Source organism: Oryctolagus cuniculus, chromosome 6, assembly GCF_051225735.1.
Source record: "Oryctolagus cuniculus isolate XC-2025 breed Fujian yellow rabbit chromosome 6, ASM5122573v1, whole genome shotgun sequence".
NCBI lineage: Eukaryota > Metazoa > Chordata > Mammalia > Lagomorpha > Leporidae > Oryctolagus > Oryctolagus cuniculus.
In genome coordinates this window covers 11323537-11343060 of record NC_142872.1, presented here as the reverse complement: position 1 = coordinate 11343060, position 19524 = coordinate 11323537, and the positions used below count along the sequence as shown (strand labels likewise).

Sequence of the window (19524 nt, the reverse complement as noted above, 5' to 3'; positions counted from 1 at the left end):
AGCAAGAAGTTGGGGCTACAACAGTAAAGAGAACAAATTCCATTCCCTCTTGGATTTCACACACACACACACACACACACACACACATGTCCAAAATGATAAACGCCAAGAAGGAAAGGACAGAATGTCACAACGAGTGTCCTATCCTCACAGAGGAAGCAGAACTACTAAGAGTAGCCAAAGAAGGTGCACTATTTGACTGGAACCTAAACAATGAATGAGAAAGTGTCAGCCCTGAGCACGGAGAGAGAGATTCCAAGCAGATGAAAGAGCAAGTGCATCCTCAGGGTATTCCTTAACCTCTTAGGACCTCATTTCTTAGTCTGTGGAAGAGAAAATGCCTGTCTTGCAGCTATGTTTATTATTATTTTTTAAATCAAGACAGAGACAATGAGGAAGCCATTGAGGATGTAAAGAGGTCTTTGTATCTCCTGGGTTGCCAGCTCATTCCTTCCACTGAGAAAAGTCCTCTCTGCCTAAAATTCACAGGCAGAGTCATTAACACATATTTTAACAGCAGCGTGTGGGTGTTACCAATCTTGTTTAAGGACAAGTAAAAATTTAAGGGAAAACAAATTAGGAAAATTATGTACACATTCCAGGTATTTTATGTAGGTGTTACGCATTTTAAAATAAAACAAAACAACGGTATTGCTCCTATAGAGGTAGGGCTTGCTGAAGGAGCTTCTCAGAGTTCCTGAGCACAGGCTCTCAGGAGAGGGGGGTATGGATTTTATTTATGTCTTTGCTTGCAGAACATCACCTTCCTGAAGACAAATCCCTATTCTCTTCTAGCTCAGGGAGCTCAAAAACGATCAACACACAACTTTATGAAGAAAAAAAGGATAGATTGTTCTTCCTATTTTTTTTCCTTCTCAATAACATGGGCATTTTTCCCCATATGGGAGCTCCCCATCTTCCTTTCAAAATGGCATGCCAAAAAGAGACAAGACAGGTCAGGAGAACGAAGAAGGAAAAAAGATCACACTAGGGAAGGAAAACAGTCATTTCCTCCCAATTTTTTTTTTTTTTTTTTACTTCCTATTTCTCTTTGCATCCTGCCACAAAGAGTCTGGAATACAGGGAACTGCTGAGATCCCAATAGTCACTGTCACTCATCAACACACAAGCAGAGGAGTTGACTGACTCGCCCAGGCGGCAAGCAAGTTAAAGAGGCACCACAGGGAGGAAAGAACAGGTAAGGAAGTGAACCGTTTGGATTCAGACTGTATGCAGCAAAGAACTTGCTATAGTAGGAAGCAAGGAAAACTTTTAACCAATTATCAAGAAAATTGCCAAAGATAGGTATCTTTTTTACATTTAAGAAGTAAGGGGCCGGCGCCGCAGCTCAACAGGCTAATCCTCCGCCTTGCGGCGCCGGCACACCGGGTTCTAGTCCCATTTGGGGCACCGGATTCTGTCCCGGTTGCCCCCCTTCCAGTCCAGCTCTCTGCTGTGGCCAGGGAGTGCAGTGGAGGATGGCCCAGGTGCTTGGGCCCTGCACCCCATGGGAGACCAGGAGAAGTGCCTGGCTCCTGCCTTCGGATCAGTGCAGTGCGCCAGCCGCGGCAGCCATTGGAGGGTGAACCAACGGCAAAAGGAAGACCTTTCTCTCTGTCTCTCTCTCTCTCTCACTGTCCACTCTGCCTGTCACCAAAACAAAAACAAAAACAAAAACAAAACAAAACAAAAAAAAAACAAAAAAAACAGTAAGGTTGCTAAGGTGAATGAGGTGAATGGGTGAATGTTTGGGCTTTTTAATAGACTCTGGAACTAATTCCCTTAAAATAGCAATGAGCAAAATATGCATTACTTATATCCTCCTAACTGAACCTCTTCTTTGAAAGTGGTAGAAATATCAAGAAAGTCTGAGGAGATTTTTTTTTTCAGTAAGACTCATGTACACTCTTTCAAAAGAAAGACAAGTACATAATAATCCTATAAAGCATTAAGTAATTGCCCTTCGTTTGAAAGACATGTTTATTACATTCCAGTTGGCCTTCTTCTGGTTTACTCACTTGTTGATTTCCAAGAAAAGTCAACTTGTGACATTAACAAGAGACAGGCCTCTGTTGCCCAACAACTGTTGGGCAACATCACTGACTCGTTTTTTTGGAGTAAACAAAAGGATTAAAAAAGAAAAACCGTTTCACAACTACAAATGTGCACTAAAGTTACAGAGCTCTTTCCCATGGAAGCCAATAAAGAAAACTGTTTAAAAAAAAGGAAAAGAAAAAGAAAATGGCTTTGGCAGAAAACAGAGAAAAGCAGTCAAATATAATGGAGCAACTTTGAGATTGATAGAAGTTTCCTTTCAAACAAAGTCAGGAGTCTGCAGAAACTATTGTTTCTCTCTGTCTTTTTCCCTCTAGCAATGTGGCCTCTTGCTCTGAGTGTCACACATTCTCAAGTAGTTTCACCTGCTTTGATTTAGCCAAAGTACTGCAACTCAAAACACTCAAGTCTCCATGAAACATAAAATGCTCTTTTTCTATCTCTTAGGTTTACCTCTGCATCAAAAATTACTCCACAGACTTTGAGTACAATGCATTTGAACTGAGAGGCACAAAGTTAAGGTTTCACTCATCTGACAGAGTCATAAGTTTTAGACAAAAAAAATCTTATTTTAAAATATCTTTTTAATAATTTTAAACATTTATACAAAGGGAACAAACTGCATGTACATTATATATAATTTTAAGAGTATACTAATACTTCCCACCCTTTGCTCCCATCCTTCCTCTTCTTTCCTTATTTTTATTTGAATTTTTACAATGACATACTTTCAATTTATGTTTTAATCACAAGATTAACCCTACACTAAGTAAATAGCTCAACAAGTAGTTAGCAGGAAAACCACTGTTCCTTGAGAGCACAGACAAGTGCTATCTTTTAATGATATGTCTATAGCCTCTTGTTCTCTGTATACTTTCTCTCCCAGAGCACCCTATTCCATCTACACACTCCATTGTGTGCTACAAAACCAAGGTTTGTCTATGGCTTACCACCAAGCACCCTTGCCATTCAGTAAAGAAATACTAACACCACCACTCTCCAAATCAGAGATCACGTTTCTGAGCAATATCTCTTTATGCGTCCAGGATGCCACTCAAGCTGCCGTGTCTCATCAGACTCCTTCAAGTCATCAGTCCCTCCCGCTTCTTGTGTTCCTCACACCTCGAAGAGTGCAGGCCTGCATGCTGCAGAAACTGTTAACACGCATCCGTCAGATGTATGCACTTGGCCAGGCTCTGCCATGCATCTTTGGCACTATCTCAGGGGGCACCCTATGATACTATCCCACTAATGATGTGTTAAAACTGATCACTTGGTAAAGTTGGCATCTATCAGATTTCTCCATTGTAAACCGCTTGGGGACCAGTAGCTACAAAAGAAAGTACAAAGAGATGTTGTTGGGGTAATTGGTGAATTTAAGTGGAGTCGGAGAGTTGCCATCCTCTGCGAAGTTTCCTCCCCCTGATTTGGTTACTTTCTCATGGGGGAGGTCTTCCTCAAGGCTGCGGGTCTTAATAGAGACAACCTGAATCCAAGGGCTGGTCAATGAAGCATTGTAATGGTCCAGCCCCCTCTCTCAAAACTGAGGATGGACAACTCTAGAGGGACCTGTCTGTGCAACCAGCTGAGTCCTTACTGTGACTGTTTAGGTCCTTACTGTGACTGTTTAGGTTCTGCCTTTATCTGATCCCTCTGCCTTCATCTTACCACAGCTCCTAATGCTGACAGCACTCCCTAAGAAATGTCCTGATCTGCAGGACCCATTCCCAGAGGAATCCAACACGAAGCAGTTAGTTAATGAACAAGCTAGCAACTGGCAACCCTCCCCACTGCTTCCCAAGGATCTGGTCCTTTACCTTGTCCCATGAAGGGTTTTGTTGCTGGGATAGAAGCAGGAACCATGTAGTCACTTCCCTCCATGGCTTTAGCTTCCGATATTCTTATTTCCTGGAGTGGATTGCACTACTTGCAAAATGGATGGGCAGAAGCAAAGATGAAGAGAAACAAAATCCTGAGAGTAAGACTGTGAGAGATTTTTGTAGTTTTTCAACACAGTGGAGATCCTGTGTTCACCTCCATGTGCAATCTAAGGAGGGAGATGGCAAGGGCAGTGCTGGTGCATAAATGTCAAGTTACCAGATGAGATGGCCCTGACTTTTAGCAGGATATTTTTAGAAAAATGGACTGAGTTGTATGCTAAGCATATGAATTCCCAGTCACCAAATATTTCATGGAAAATGAAAATAATTGATAGGTTTGTTTTAGTGCAAAAAAAATTTTGAAATAATTTTTTCATAGTACATAAATCCCATAAACTTTTTGAAGACACCTCATATAGTTAATGCTGCAAATAAATGGAAAAAAGAAAAAGAAAGATGTATGAAATCACAGGTCTCTGAGTGTCCTGCTAGTCAGTGCCAAGGACAGGAGAGCAGATGAAGGAAGCTGCTTAGTTGATGCATTTGAGCTATGCAAGGAAGCCTCAATAATGAGTGATATGATTTTCTACTGGCCATGAGAAAGGATGTTTGGCTCATATTTAATGTGACTTTAAATAAATAAGTGACATTTCTCCCTATTTTCTTCACTCTCAGCCAGTCACATAAAGGTATCAAAGCGGGAAAGCTGCAATGATAGTCTAATAATTCTTGTTCACCAGTAGTGATATCATTAACATCAAATGTATAATTCTTTAAATTTTCTTGAGATTCATACGTAATACATTAATGTACACAATCACTATTTTGTAGAGAAAACAGCCATTGGTTTCATACCAGTGATTAATATTGCAGAATCTGCAAGGCATGCCAAAAGAATAAAAACAGGGGTCAGCATTGTAGTACAGTGGGTTAAGCTGCTGTAGGAGATGCCCACATCCCAGATCACAGTGTTGGTTCAAGTTCTGGGTGCTCTGTTTATGATCCAGTGCCCTAATAATGAGCCTGAGAAAGCAGAGGATGATAGTCCAAGTGTTTGAGTCTCTGCCACCCATGTGGAAATCCTGGATGAAAGTCCTGGTTCCTGGCTTTGGGCCCAGCCCAGCCCCAGCTGTTCCAGTCATTTGGAGAGTGAACCAGTGAATAGAAGGTGTCTCTCTCTTTCTCTCCCTCCCTCCGTGTGTGTGTGTGTGTGTGTGTGTGTGTTCCTCTTTGTTATTCTGCCTTTCAAATAACCATTCCTGTTTTAAGAACAGGAACAAAAAGTGTACAGGCAATTGACAACATAGAGTTTTCTTAGAAGATGCATAGACCACCCAGGTGACCAGGTAGATGGGACACACCTCAGCATTCTTGCTTAAGGAGTTAGAAATCTAGAGTACTCATCTATCAACTCTTACCCTTCATAGAAGTTGTTTGAGGCAGGAAGGGAACTCTATGAGTACAGTGGGCATCTAGCAGAGCTATAGTAGTGTCGAGGGCAAAGAGTGCTTGAGCTGAGAGCAGAATATCTGCTGAGGCCTATTACTTCCAATTGTAAATTTTAAGATGACTCACTCAAGAAGTTTTTTTTTTTTATCACAATTTATGTCTTCCCAAAACAACTGAGAAATTCACTGTGTCCTCTGGTGAAATCAGCAGCTGTTGTATAAATTGTTCAGTAATCTTGATTTGGTAACTGAAAGGTCCGTGCCAGTGATACCAGAGGAAAATGAGCACCTTACTGTGTACAACAGATTGGAATGCTTAGATATATAAATCAAGAATTGAAATATGGAAGTCTATTAATAAACTAACATGCTTTTGTTCTCATGATATTCAGTTCATTAAAGCTGGCACAGGTCTAAATGTGAGATCATTTCATGTTGAGGAAAACAATACTCAGTAAAGGAATACTTTCAAGTCTTTGTGCCCAGTGGCCTGTTCAAATGTGATTGATCTAGTAAACAGACTTTAATGGTTATAATAGAAATTTTATAGTTAAAAAGCTTATGGTTTTTTTTTTTTTTTTTTTTCAGGCAGAGTGGATAGTGAGAGAGAGAGACAGAGAGAAAGGTCTTCCTTGGCCGTTGGTTCACCATCCAATGGCCGCCACGGCCAGAACGCTGCGGCCGGTGCACCGCGCTGATCCAATGGCAGGAGCCAGGTACTTAGCCTGGTCTCCCATGGGGTGCAGGACCCAAGGACTTGGGCCATCCTCCACTGAACTCCCTGGCCACAGCAGAGAGCTGGCCTGGAAGAGGGGCAACCGGGAAAGAATCCAGCGCCCCGACCAGGACTAGAACCCAGTGTGCCTGCGCTGCAAGGCGGAGGATTAGCCTAGTGAGCCGCGGCGCCGGCCAAAGCTTATGATTTAAAATGACATTTATTTATAGAATTAGGCATCTTCTTCTAGTTACAATTTAAAAGTATTATTATTTATATACATTAAAATTTACCATTTTTGGAATACAGTACCAAGAGCTTTGACAGATATGTAAACTCTTAGCATCAAGATAAAAATAATTTCAACTCATAAACATTTTTATAATTATTTAAAAATAAATTTGAACTGTACAAATTAACATATTAATAAATATTTGATAAATACAATTATAATTAAGAAAAAGAATTCTCTTGACAATTATACTAATCTTAGTCACTTTTGCTTTCTACAAGGAAATACCATACTCAGTTTCGGACAGATCCTTCAAGAAATCTTTTTATTCTTATGCAAATATTTTGGTCCTTATCAGTGAACCACTACATTTATGTACAAATAAAAAGACTAGCTCGGTAACCATGGAAATCTTGTATGTTGAATCTCTGTTTTCATGCTTTAATGCTACTTTGGATGCATTTTCCTACATTTTGATAGTATTTCCTTATTTTTCAAATATAAATGTTATGTTTGGGGCATTGTATTGAAGTTTATGCTTGGATATTTCATTTTTATTTCTTTTCTGCCTATTACTAATATACTAGGTAATTTTATGAAGTATTTTAAATAAAAACTCAGCAATATATCATATCTAACAGAATTGTCATTCTTGAAATTTATAATTTCAATTTAGAATAATTTCAAAATTTATGACACTTGAAATCATTAGATTTATTGTATCTGATTATAAAAGATATGCTTGTTACAAAAACTTCAAAAATAATGAAGAAACATCATAATACTCTTACAGAGAGATTTACAGAGATATGCAAGAAATTAAAAACTCAAATAGAAGTCCTTCAACTGAAAAGTACACTAACAGAATTTTTAAAAAGATTTATGTGTTTGAAAGGCAGAGTGAAAAAGTTAACAGGTGACTGAATGAGAGATTGAGAGAACCCGGAACCAGTGATTCACTCCCCAAATGACCACAACAGCTAGAGGTCGGCCAGGCTACCTGGATCTCCCAGGTAGGTGACAGAGTGGAAGTACTGTTATTATCTGCTTTTCCCAAGTGCTTTAGCAGGAAGCTAGACTAGAAATGGAAGAGCTAGGACTTGAACCAGTGACTCCAGTGTGGAATGAGGGCATATCAAGTAGCAGCTTAATCTGCTGTGCAACAAAGCTCACCCTTAAGCAAAATTTTTAAAGTGGCAGGAGGCATCAATAACAGAACAGATCAAACAGGAGAAAGAATTGGGGAGTTCAAACATAGGCTACTTGAAAATATACAGTCAGAAGGAAAAATCCAAACAGGAATCAACGACAAAGAAGACTGCTGATGGAAACTTTGAGAAATCATGAAAAGAGACAGTATCAGAGAGACTGACATGGAAGTGTTCCAGGAGCAGGAAACATAGGAAGAAGGTAACAGAAAACTTCCCAAATTAGAGAAAGACACAACTATCAAGGAACAGAAAGGTCAGAGGTCACCTGAGTCAACTAAGTCCATATCTCAAAACATGTTACATTACAGCTCCAGAGACTTCCAAAATTGCAAGAGAAAAACAAATAATGTACAAGGAGGTCCTGATTTCACCTGACTGCAGACTCTCAACAGAAACCTTACAAACCAAGAGGTTGCAGGATGACCCACTGACATTCCAGAGCACTGCACCCAGCAATGTACCTTTAATATATGGGGGAGAGATAAAGACATTTCCAAACAAAAGCTGAAAGAATTTATCTCCATCAGACTTATCTTTAAAGTAATACCAAAGAGAGATCTTCATATTGAAAGAAAGAGCTGCTAATGAATAAAAAGAAAACATCAGAAGGTAGAAAACTCAATGATATGAGTCACTATACAGAGAAATTAAGGTTTGATACTGTATATATGGTGTGTAATTCACTCATATATCTACTACAATAACTAGAAAACAGAACAATTAAAAATAATAACAAACACATTAAATGTTAAGCAACTAGCAATATAGAAAGAGGCAATTTAGGACATTAAAATTCAAACTATGGGGAGGCTAAGAATGCAAATGTAGAGCTTTTTACTTATCTATCACATTTTTGTTTCTGTTTCTACCTTTATAATTAATGTGCAATTGCATTCACTTTAAAATGGTTCTTTATAACCAAAAGATTTGAATCATAAGCTTCATGGTAACCTCAAAGCAAAAATCTATAACAGAGCCACCAAAAATAATAAGCAACGAGTTGAAACACACTAAGAGAAAAAAATTATGCACCCACAAATAAAGACCATAAGAGGAGAAAAAGTACAATAAAAATGTAAATAAAATATCAAAATGGCAGCAATAAGACCTTACCTATCCATACATATCTTAAATATGAATGGACTAAATTCTACAACTAAAAGACACAGGGTGATTTAATGGATTGAAAATTGTTGAAGGCTTAACTATATACTGCTTACAAGAATCTCATTTCCCCTCTAAGGAAACACAGACTGAAAGTGAAACAATGGAATAAATTCCATTTAAATGGAATCCAAAAGAAAGCAAGAGTAGACATACCTCTACCAAATATAATAATTTTAAACCAAAACCAGTGAAAAGAATCAAAGGTCATTATATAATGAAAAAGGGTTCAATCTAGAAAGAGAAAATAACAACTGCTAATATATATGCCCCCAATAATGGAAGACTCCAATGCATAAAGTATCAATAGGCCTAAATGGAGAGACTGAGATCAATACAATAATAGGAGTGCACTTTAACACTCCACTTTCAGAAGTGGATTCATCATTCAGACAGAAAAATTCAGAGAAATGGCAGTGCTAAGTTGCACCCTAGGCCTTGAGGACCTAACAGACATCGACAGAGCCTTCATCAGCTGCAGAACACACACTCCTCTCAACAGCACACAGAATCTTCTCCAGAATAGATGGTGCAGAAGATCACAAAGTGTGAATGATTTTTTAAAAATGCAAATCATATTTAGTATCTTTTCTGATCACAATGCAATAAGCTAGAAATAAATTATAAGAAAAACTCTGGAAATCACATAAATACATGGAAATGAAGCAACTTAACACCCAAACACCAGCAGACTGGAGGAAGAAACTAAGAAGCAACTTTTCAAAAATATCATTATGCTCTTGAAATGATATATATGAAATACATGAAATTTGCTCACTTTACATGAATAAAAATATTTTAAAATCATGAAATGAATTCAAGTAGAAAAACAACATGCAAAAACCTACAGGTTACAGCAAAAGCAGTATTAAGAAGGAAGTTTATGGCCAAAAAGTTTGTAGCATTTCAAAAAAGAAGAAATATCTCTGAAATTAGTGTTTTTATAGTTCATTAAGTTCTTCTTTCCTTTGGTTAAGATAATGTGCATTAAGGGTAAGCCTGTCATTCTTGCAAATGGATAGATAATTGTACCAATTCAGTTATCTGAAAATAATTATTTGTCCAAATTCTATAAAATATTTATATCTCATTTTGTTTCTACAAACAGTAAGATCATGACTCTGAGGTTAATAAGGATACAATGTAACAAGCAAACATTTTAAAGTTTTAACACCTTTAAAATATGTGTCCTTTAAGCAAGTAATTTGACCTAAATCAGTTTCTAGAGCCTTAAAACACAGACAATATGTTCTTCCTAAGATTGTCTTAAAAATTCAATGATGTAACAAAATTAAATTGCCTTACATACACTTAGAATTCAAATTAATGTGGATCCTTCCCCCATCTCCTTTTATCCAGTCTTACAAACACCTTTTATGAGATTTTCCCAACTAATATTCACTAAACTATTCTAGTAGAAAAATGAGCTGAAAGTAACAGATACAGAGTTTTAGCAATTAAAATGTTTAGGAATGAATGTAAAGGACTCACAAATTAATTTTTCTTTGTAGTTAGACCTCTGCACTGAGTCAATATTTGAGTGCCTTGCTTCTGGGTTCTCAGAGAAGCAAGCTGTGGCAGGGTGAGTGGTGACTTTCAGCCCACTGTGCCTGCCTGTCATTGCGTTTCACAGGAACACTTCTTTCCAAAACTAGAGATGAAAAAATACGTGATTTCTGCTAAAGAGGCAAGCTTCTGTCAGGCCATCCTGTACAAAGCAGAAAGAGACACAGAATCTCAACACTCAGGAAGATGGAACAGACGGGAAGGAAACTGTCAGAGAAGTCCACGATGACAGGGTACGGCACTGCACAACACTGACAGCGCTCAGAGCCGTGGGAAGTCCCTTCTGGCAGCAGCAGCAGCAAAGGGCCAATTTAATGTTATTGCCCACACTTTCAAAAGTGGATGAAGTGGCTTGAAGTATTAAGATACATATAAACCATGATTTTGCATATTAATCAGGGCTATTAAAACAGATGGAAAGGGGCCGGCGCTGTGGTGCTGCAGGTTAAAGTCCTGGCCTGAAGTGCCAGCATCCCATACCGGCGCCGTTTCTAGTCCCGGCTGCTCCTCTTCCGATCCAGCTCTCTGCTAGGCCTGGGAAAGTGGTGGAAGATGGCCCAGGTCCTTGGGCCCCTGCACCTGTGTCGGAGACCTGGAAGAAGCTCCTGGCTCCTGGCTCCTGGCTCCTGGCTTCAGATCGGTGCAGCTCTGGCCGTTGCAGCCATCTAGGGAGTGAACCAGTGGATGGAAGACTTTTCTTTCTGTCTCTACCTCTCTGTAACTCTGTCTTTCAAATAAATAAAATAAATCTTTAAAAAAAAAAACAGATGGAAAGCCAACAGTAGGCAACTTGGTTCTGCAGTTTAAAGGCAAGAAATTAAAGTCTACATATTTCATAAAGTACTGCCAAGACCCAGCCAGGCACTAGATGTTAGGGACTCCTATAACTATGCTTTTAACTGATTTTCCATAAACATCACAGCTATCATAAAATAATTTCATATTTCAAGGCTTGGCAAACATTCCCTGAAAGTCAAAATATACATGATACAACTTACAGAATAATGATACTGAGAAAAGTTTAAGTGTGATTATGACATCGTAATTACATACTTTTTAAAGATTTAATTATTTGAAAGACAGAGTTACAGAGAGGCAGAGGCAGAGGCAGAGAGAGAGAAAGAGAGAGAGGTCTTCCATCTGCTGGTTCACCTCCCAAATGACCACAACGGGTAGAGCTGGGCAGATCCGAAGCCAGGAACCAGAAGCCAGGAGCTTCTTCTGAGTCTCCCACGCAGGTGCAGGGGTCCAAGGACTTGGGCCATCCTCCACAGTTTTCCCAGGCCATAGCAGAGAGCTGGATGGTAAGTGGAGCAGCCGGATCCTGAACCGGATCCTGATGCCAGCTCTGCTGGTGGTATTTTTACCTGCTACACCACAGCACCAGCCCAGATTACATACTTTGAAGGAATATGGCTGAACAAAACTGAGCATAAGTGGATTATCACAAAAATGGCATGATAGGTACACAGCATTTCCTTCTACTTTTATACATATTTGTAAATTCCTATAATAAAAATATTTAAATGACATGTGTTATCACATAAATTCTCAAGTATTGATGGGCTGAACTTTTGTTATATACCACAAGCAGAAGTAATCTCCTTTATCTCATTGTATGAATCCACTCCAATACAACTTGCTTAAGTTCAAATTTCAAACATTCTCACTTAGTAGCTGTGTTTTAGAGTGAGGGCAATTAACCACTTTTTGCTTTGATTTTCTCATCTGTAAAAATCATCACAAAGCTGTTATGAAGATTAACTAGGTTCACCACATTTGAATGCACAGAATGGTACTTGTTACATTTTAAATACTCAATAATCATTTGCCCTTTTTGTTGTCTGGTCTCAGGCACATTGCTCAGACAAGAAATTTACCTATTACCTGTATTATTAGATTTCCAACACCAGCAACTAGTTTCCTTAGCAATCTCAACTTGTTTTCTCAGTGTCTTTTTCTAATTAACAGTAAAATGTAAAATATTCACAAATATTTATTTATTTAAAGATTGAGTTATTTATTAGAAAGGCAATGTTAGAGAGAGGGAGAGGCAGAGACAGAGAAAGAGGAATCTTCCATCTGCTGGTTTACTCCCCAAACGGCTACAATGGCCAGGACAGAGCCAGGTGCTTCATCCAGGTCTCTCACATCGGTGTAGAGGTTCAAATACTTGGACCATCCACTGCTGCTTTCCCAGGCATACTGGCAGGAGCTGGATTGGAAGTCAAACAGCTGTGACTTGAACCAGTGCCCATATAGGCGGCTGGCATTTCATGAGGCGACTTAACATTCTGAGCCACAATACCGGCCTCCACAAATATTTATTTTAAAATTATAAAGCTCAATACTTGAAATATTCACAAAAGGCTAAAAGTACTTTAGACAGCTTGAGAAAAGTGAATGCACTAATTCAAACATATATCAACTAATATATTTACTAAATAAATGTAGAAGGTAAATTAATAAATTATATTTATGCACATAAACAAACAAAATTTATTTATTTATTCATTTGAAAGGCAGAGTTAGAGAAAGAGAGAGGCAGAGGCAGAGAGAGAGAGAGGTCTTCCATCTGCTGGTTCACTCTTCAGATGGCCATAACAGCCGGAGCTGAGCGGATCTGAAGGCAGGAGCCAGGAGTTTCTTCTAGGTCTCTGACACAAGTGGGCCACCTTCTACTGCTTTCCCAGGTCATAGCAGAGAGCTGGATCGGAGGTGGAGCAGCTGAGACTTTAACCGGTGCCCATATGGCATGCCGGCACTGCAGATGATGGCTTTATCCACTACGCCATAGTGCTGGCCCCAAGATCATTTTATTAACAGTTAAGGAACACTTTAGTTATGAATTCAAGTGCTTCAAATCAGTGTGGTCAGTATAGTAACATCAATACTTGAAATAGATAATATATCAGAAAGCGGTAAGGACTGTAGCACACTGGATCTAAACACACCTGCTGAATACAACACACTGAAATTCAGTTATTTTAATCACAAAATAAGCTAACACACATTTAGACCCAACTTGGCTTATAAGTCACCACCACATTGTAATGTCTGTTTTAAACCATCAGACTGATATAAAATCAGTCTGAGTTTCATTAGTCAGTTCTATCAGCTTTTTGGTGGAGTGGTTAGGTTTTTCCATGCACAGCATCATGTCATCTACAAACATGGATTTTTTACTTCCTCCTTTTCAATTCTGATCCCCTTTATTCCCTTCTTTGTAACTTATCTTGCTAATACTGCTGGTACTAAAATGAATATGAGGTGAAAGTGGACATCCTGATGGGAAACACTCAGCTTTTCCCCATTCAAAATGATGTTGACTACTGGTTTGCCATACACAGCCTTTATAATTTTTAGATATATTTCTTCTATACCTAATTTTGTGGAGGTTTTCTTTTTTTTAACCATGAAGGGATGCTCTATTTTATCAAATGCTTTATCCACATCTATTGGGAAGACCATATGATTTTTGTTCATTCCTCTGGTGTGATTTCTGATGTTTACTGATTTGCAAATGTTGAATCACCTTGCATCTCTGGGATAAGTCCCATTTGATCATTAGGTATGATCTACCTGATGTGGTGCTGGATTTGGTTTGCTAGTACTTTGTTGAGAAATTCTGCATATATCTTCATCAAGGATGTACTTCTGAAGTTTTCTTTGTGTGCAGTGTCTTCATTTAGTTTTGGTATTAGATTGATGCTGGCCTTGCAAAAAAGTGTTTGGCAGAATTCTATCCTGTTCAATCTTTGGAATAGTTTGAAAAGTATTGTAGTTAGTGCCTCTTTAAATGTTTTGTAGAACTCGGTAATAAGGCCATCAGGTCCTGGACTTTTCTTTGACAGCAGATTTTTAACTACTGCTTCAATCTCAATGCTTGTCATGGGTCTGTTTATATATTCTGTATCTGCTTGATTTAATTGTTTTAGGTTTATACATATTTGTTTTTCAGGAATTTATCCATTTCTTCCAGGTTTTCAAATTTGTTGGCATGTAGGTCCATAGTAGTTTCTTTTTTAAAAAATATTTATTTGAAAGTCAGAGTTACACAGAGAGAGAAGGAGAGGCAGAGAGAGGTCTTCCATCCGCTGGTTCACTCCCCATGTGTCCACAACGTTTGGAGTTGCACCAATCCGCAGCCAGGAGCCAGAAGCTTCTTCTCTGACACAGGTGCAGGGACCCAAGGACTTGGGCCACCTTCTACTGCTTTCCCAGGCCATAGCAGAGAGCTGGATTGGAAGTGGAGCAGCCAGGTCTCAAGTGGGTGCACACAGGGGATGTCAGCACTGCATGCAGCAGCTTTACCTGCTACGCCACAGCGCTGGCTCCCATAGTAGTTTCTTACAATCCTTTGTATTTCAGTGGAGTCCGTTGGAACGTTTCGAGTTCAAAATTTTTTTCAAAGGATAAAATATCTGCATTTTCCCCCACAGATCCTGAATTCACTCCCATGAACTATTCCGTTGGTATTTCTTGTTTTGAATGTTTTAGTGGCTTTCCAATTAGTTTCTCTTTTTACTGTTTCATATGCTTCCAATCTCCTCCAACACAGCCCCAACAGGCTTTTTTTGGAACCCTCATCTGCTCATATCAATTTGCTTTAAACCCTGAGCACAACTTAAACTCGTAGAATCCTTCAAAAGCACCCTTAAAACCCTAAACAGCATTCCAGTTACTGTTCTAGCATTTCCCACGCCTGTTCCTTTCCTGGCAGGACTGCTAAACGATGACTTTTGCAACTTCCTAATGTGGCAGGCTAATTTATAACTTGGTGCTTTGTATACTACTTCCTGTCCCTCACTACTTGGTCATTTCTTCCATGATAAAATCTACTAATTAAGAGATTCTTTTAATTTCCAAAAATTAATGGCATTTTGCCATCTCATGGGTGTCTTAGTAACATTTGTCTTCCCAATAATCCTTGAACTTGAAGTTATTATATTTTCAAAGATTTTCCCCGTAGTACTTTATAATCACCTTTCCAATCTAATATGATGAACTCAAACTCAGATGTTTTAATTCCACAGAAGATAAGAAAAAAGCTGTTTAATTAAACTGTTCATTGCCACTCAGGTTGAATTAAGAAGCACCTCAAACATACTTAGGATCAAGAAGGGTACCAAATTGTCTGTGCTCATGAACGCCAGTGGCCTCGGGGCCACCTCTGTGGAGCTCACCTTCCTATCTCCATGGAAACATTTTTTTTCTCCATTCTAAAAAATGAATTATAAGAACATTTTTGCGTTCCCATGGAGATCTGGAAACCCATATTAAGCTTCTCCTTTGAGTAGTATTCAGATAGTGATGTGCCCTCCCTTTTTAAAAGGAAAGTGAGTATCCATATATATTACAGAAATATAAAATAATTTTGAACTGTGAAATTAAAAATAATTAACAAATGCAACATTTATAGATGGTGTATGCTAGACAAATTTCACCTATACTGCAAATTTTTTATTTAAATTTTTATTTTACTTATTTTTTCTATTTGAAGTGCAGAGCATGAGACAGAGAGAGAAAGGGAGAGATATTGTCGGACAGATGGATATACACATAAAGGTCTTTCATCAGCCGGTTCAGTCCTCTAAAGTCCTGCAACAAGCTAGGAACGGGAAAGGCTGAAGCCAGGAGCCCATATGTCCATGTGGGTGGCAGGGGATCAACTACTTGAGCCATCATCTGCTGCATTCCAGAATATACCATCAGGAAGCTGGATCAGAAACAGAGGAACCAGGATTTAAGTCTGCACTCCAATATGGGATGCAAGAAATCCAAGTGCCAGCTTAACCTGCTGTATTGCAGTGCCTGCCCTAGTGGGTTTCTTTTTGAATAAAAACAACGAATAGTCAGTTAAAGAGTCTATGAAAACAATCTGGTTTAAAAATCAGTACATAGATCATCAAGTTGATACTGACAGACCAATGATAGAGAAATTACCATGTAAACAGGAATGAATAAGTTTTAGTCAATATTCCCTTGAACAATCAGATGATACTTAGTGATTCTTCATGAGATTAGTTCCAGAAAACAAATATTCCTTTAGGGAATAAGGGAGAAAATAGTTCGTTTACTATGGTATACACTTACATACTTCATTTTTTACACTCTGAAAATATTATACTAAATATTACTCTACACGAGAGACATTGAGAAACTGGCAAGTTAGCAAGTTACTTGCTTCAAAGAGTCTCATATTATGCTGCTCCATTTCCAGTCCAGCTCCCTGGTAAAAGCAGCAGAATTTGGCCCAAGTGCTTGGGACCCTGCCTGCACGTGGGAGACCTGGAAAAAGCTCTTGGCTACTGGCTTCAGCCTAGCCCAGCCCCGGCCATTGCAGTCATCTGAAAAGTAAAGCAGTGGATGGAAGATCTCTTTGTTTCTCCATCTCTCCCTCTCTCTCCCCATATCTCTTCCAAATAAATAAATAAATCTTAAAAAAAAAAACTTTTTGGACACTAACTGATAGGTAGTCAATTGCACATCTTTACCATGTTGACTCATCTGAATTTTAACATATCAACAACTTGCTATTCTCTACTCAGTGGCTGTGAGTAAACTGTACAAATATTTCATCTATCACAATAGTTGAAAGTGTGATTAAATTCAATTAAAGATTATTTTTATAAAGTTCTGGCAGTGTATCCAAAAATAATAGAAATATTTTTGAGCCACTGGAAAATGTTCTTTCTTACAGAAATCTACATTAATTTCTGCCATGAAAACTAGAGACAGACAACAGACAGCAATCACAAATTATGAGTACTGAAGCTTGTCCTTGGTTTTGTGGGGCCCAGCCCTGACTGTTGCAGCCATCTGGGGACTGAACCTGTGGACAGAACTTGCTCTCTCACTTCCGCTTCACTGCAACAGCCAGTTGGGTTGTTCTGAAGCCAGGAGCCAGGAGTTTATTCCAGGTTTCCCACATGGGTTCAAGGATCCAAGCACTTGGACCATCCTCCACTGCTTTCCCAGGCCATTAGCAGGGTGCCAGATCAAACTGAACCAGCCAGGACTCGAGCCAGTGCCCATATGGGATGCAGGCACCACAGGCAATGGTTTTACTCGCTATGCCATGGTGCCTGACCTGTAAGTTGTGTTTAAATTGAAGTTCCTCTCATCCAAATAAATGAACTACAATTCTTTCATGATTCTTATCCTAAGCTGTCAATGGTTTACCAAAGTAAAAAGTCAAATACAACCTAAATACAGACTTTATTTTATCCATGAGCCTCCCTGGCCCCACCACCAGCTTCCTATGGCACCTGCTGTTCTCATTTGTGCTCCTCAAGCTCCTAACAGCCATTTCTTCCTCAAGGTTTAATTCTGAAGAGCAGCTTCACTTCCTAATACAGACTGGTTATCAATTTTTAAGAAAATAAACTCTTTAATAATACGGTACTTTTGTACAGGTAGCTTACCCTAATGTTGCCATAAATTCAAATGCCTTCAGAGGCCTGACAGGTGTCACAAACACAGGACATATGGTCCAGCACTTGCTGTAGAGATCAGTGTTATGCAGACATCCCACATCAGATGCCTGGGTTTCAGTCCTTGCTCTGCTGTTGATTTCACCTTCTGCTAATGCAGACCATAGGAGGCAGTGGTGATGGCTCAGGGAGTGGGGACAATGCCACCCACGTGGGAGACCCAGATGGAGTTCTTGGTTCCTGGATTCAGCCTAGCCAAGCCACAATTCTTAAGTCATTTGTGGAATGAACCAGTGAATAAAAGATTCTCTCTCTCTGTCTTAATCTCTTTCTCACACTTTCTGCCTATCAAAAAAAAAATAAAAAAAAAATGTACAAAGTAGCATAGCTTAAGTTTGACATACAAGAGCCGAAATTCAAAATTATTTTTATGACATTAAAACATATTATTGTATCCAAGCAAAACTGCTGCAGTTTCCAGAGCCCACATTAATATATATTAATCATGAATTTTTCATATTTAGTAATTTTTCAGTAATTGTATAGACTGGTCAATGAGTCAAGGAATGCAGGGATGGCAGAACAAATGAATAGATAAGTCTTTTGATCATAAAACTTGTTTTTGACTGAGTGTAGCCCTGAAACCATAGGTAAATAATAATAATAATGATAATAATAATTGCTTTGCTTTTGAGTGAGAATAACTTGAGTCAAAACTTTTGTCATGCAAAGACTGTTAATGGCAAAATATGCATTTCACGGAAAGGCCAAGGAAAATTAAGAAGTGTTAATTCCCAGTACTACTGCCTGAGAAAAACTGTGACAGCATTTCAAGACACCTCAGGTATTTCCATTCAGACTGAGGAATACATGAAAATACAGAGCTGGAAGAACTCAATGAGATTGTCAGGTTCAATGTCTAACTATAGAAAAGAAAACCAAGGCTGAGAAGAGGAATGCTTTTCCATAAACCACATAAATTCACAAGAATTACTGCTAGAATTCTTTGGAATTCTTTCTAGGGCACCATTGTCTTTATGAAAGGGCAAAGGTAGTTTTTTTTTGTTTGTTTTTGTTTTTTTTTAATTGGGATTCAATATTTTATTTCCATGAGAAGTGTATGTCCTCAAATGTTGTAACACATAGTGTTCTAGTTAGTACAATGAATTAAAGTGCTGCCTTTGGACCCTTAGATATAACTGGAATTAAAATATCAGCAATTTGAGAGCTACTGAATTATATCACAGGTGGTATTTCCAATGGTGCATCAAAAAGTTTGTGGAAATGGAATTTTTTTAAAGATTTATTTATTTACTTTATAAGCAGAGTTACAGAAAGAGAGGGACACACACCAACACACACATACACACACACACAAAGAGAGAAAGGTTTTTCATCTGCTGGTTCACCCTCCAAATGGCTGCCATGGCTAGGCCTGTGCTGGGCCAATGCCAGGAGCCAGGAGCTTCTTCCAAGTCTCCCATGTGGATGCAGAGACCCAGACAGTTGGGTCATATTCTTTTGCTTTCCAGGCACGTTAGAAGGGAGCTGGACTGGAAATGGAGAAGCGGTGATTCAACCGGCGCCCATATGGGATGTCAGCACTGCAGGCCGCAGCTTTAACCCACTGTGCCACAGCAACAACCCCGGAAATGGAATCAAAAGATATATTTTGGCGCAAAAGAAAAAAAAAAACTGAAATTGGTGCATTTCAGGGGTCATCAAAAAGTTCACAGAAAATACATATTATACAAAATCTATGTATGGATTTCAAAACAATTAAACATATCTGTAATTTCATCTTTCCATGAATATTT

General features: G+C 38.8%; 1 long non-coding RNA gene across 1 annotated transcript in view; it reads right to left on the bottom strand.

Annotated features, from left to right (window-relative positions):
* The window catches only part of LOC149126012 (uncharacterized), a 496014-nt gene that overhangs the window by 3272 nt on the left and 473218 nt on the right, over positions 1–19524 (bottom strand). The window lies entirely within an intron of this gene.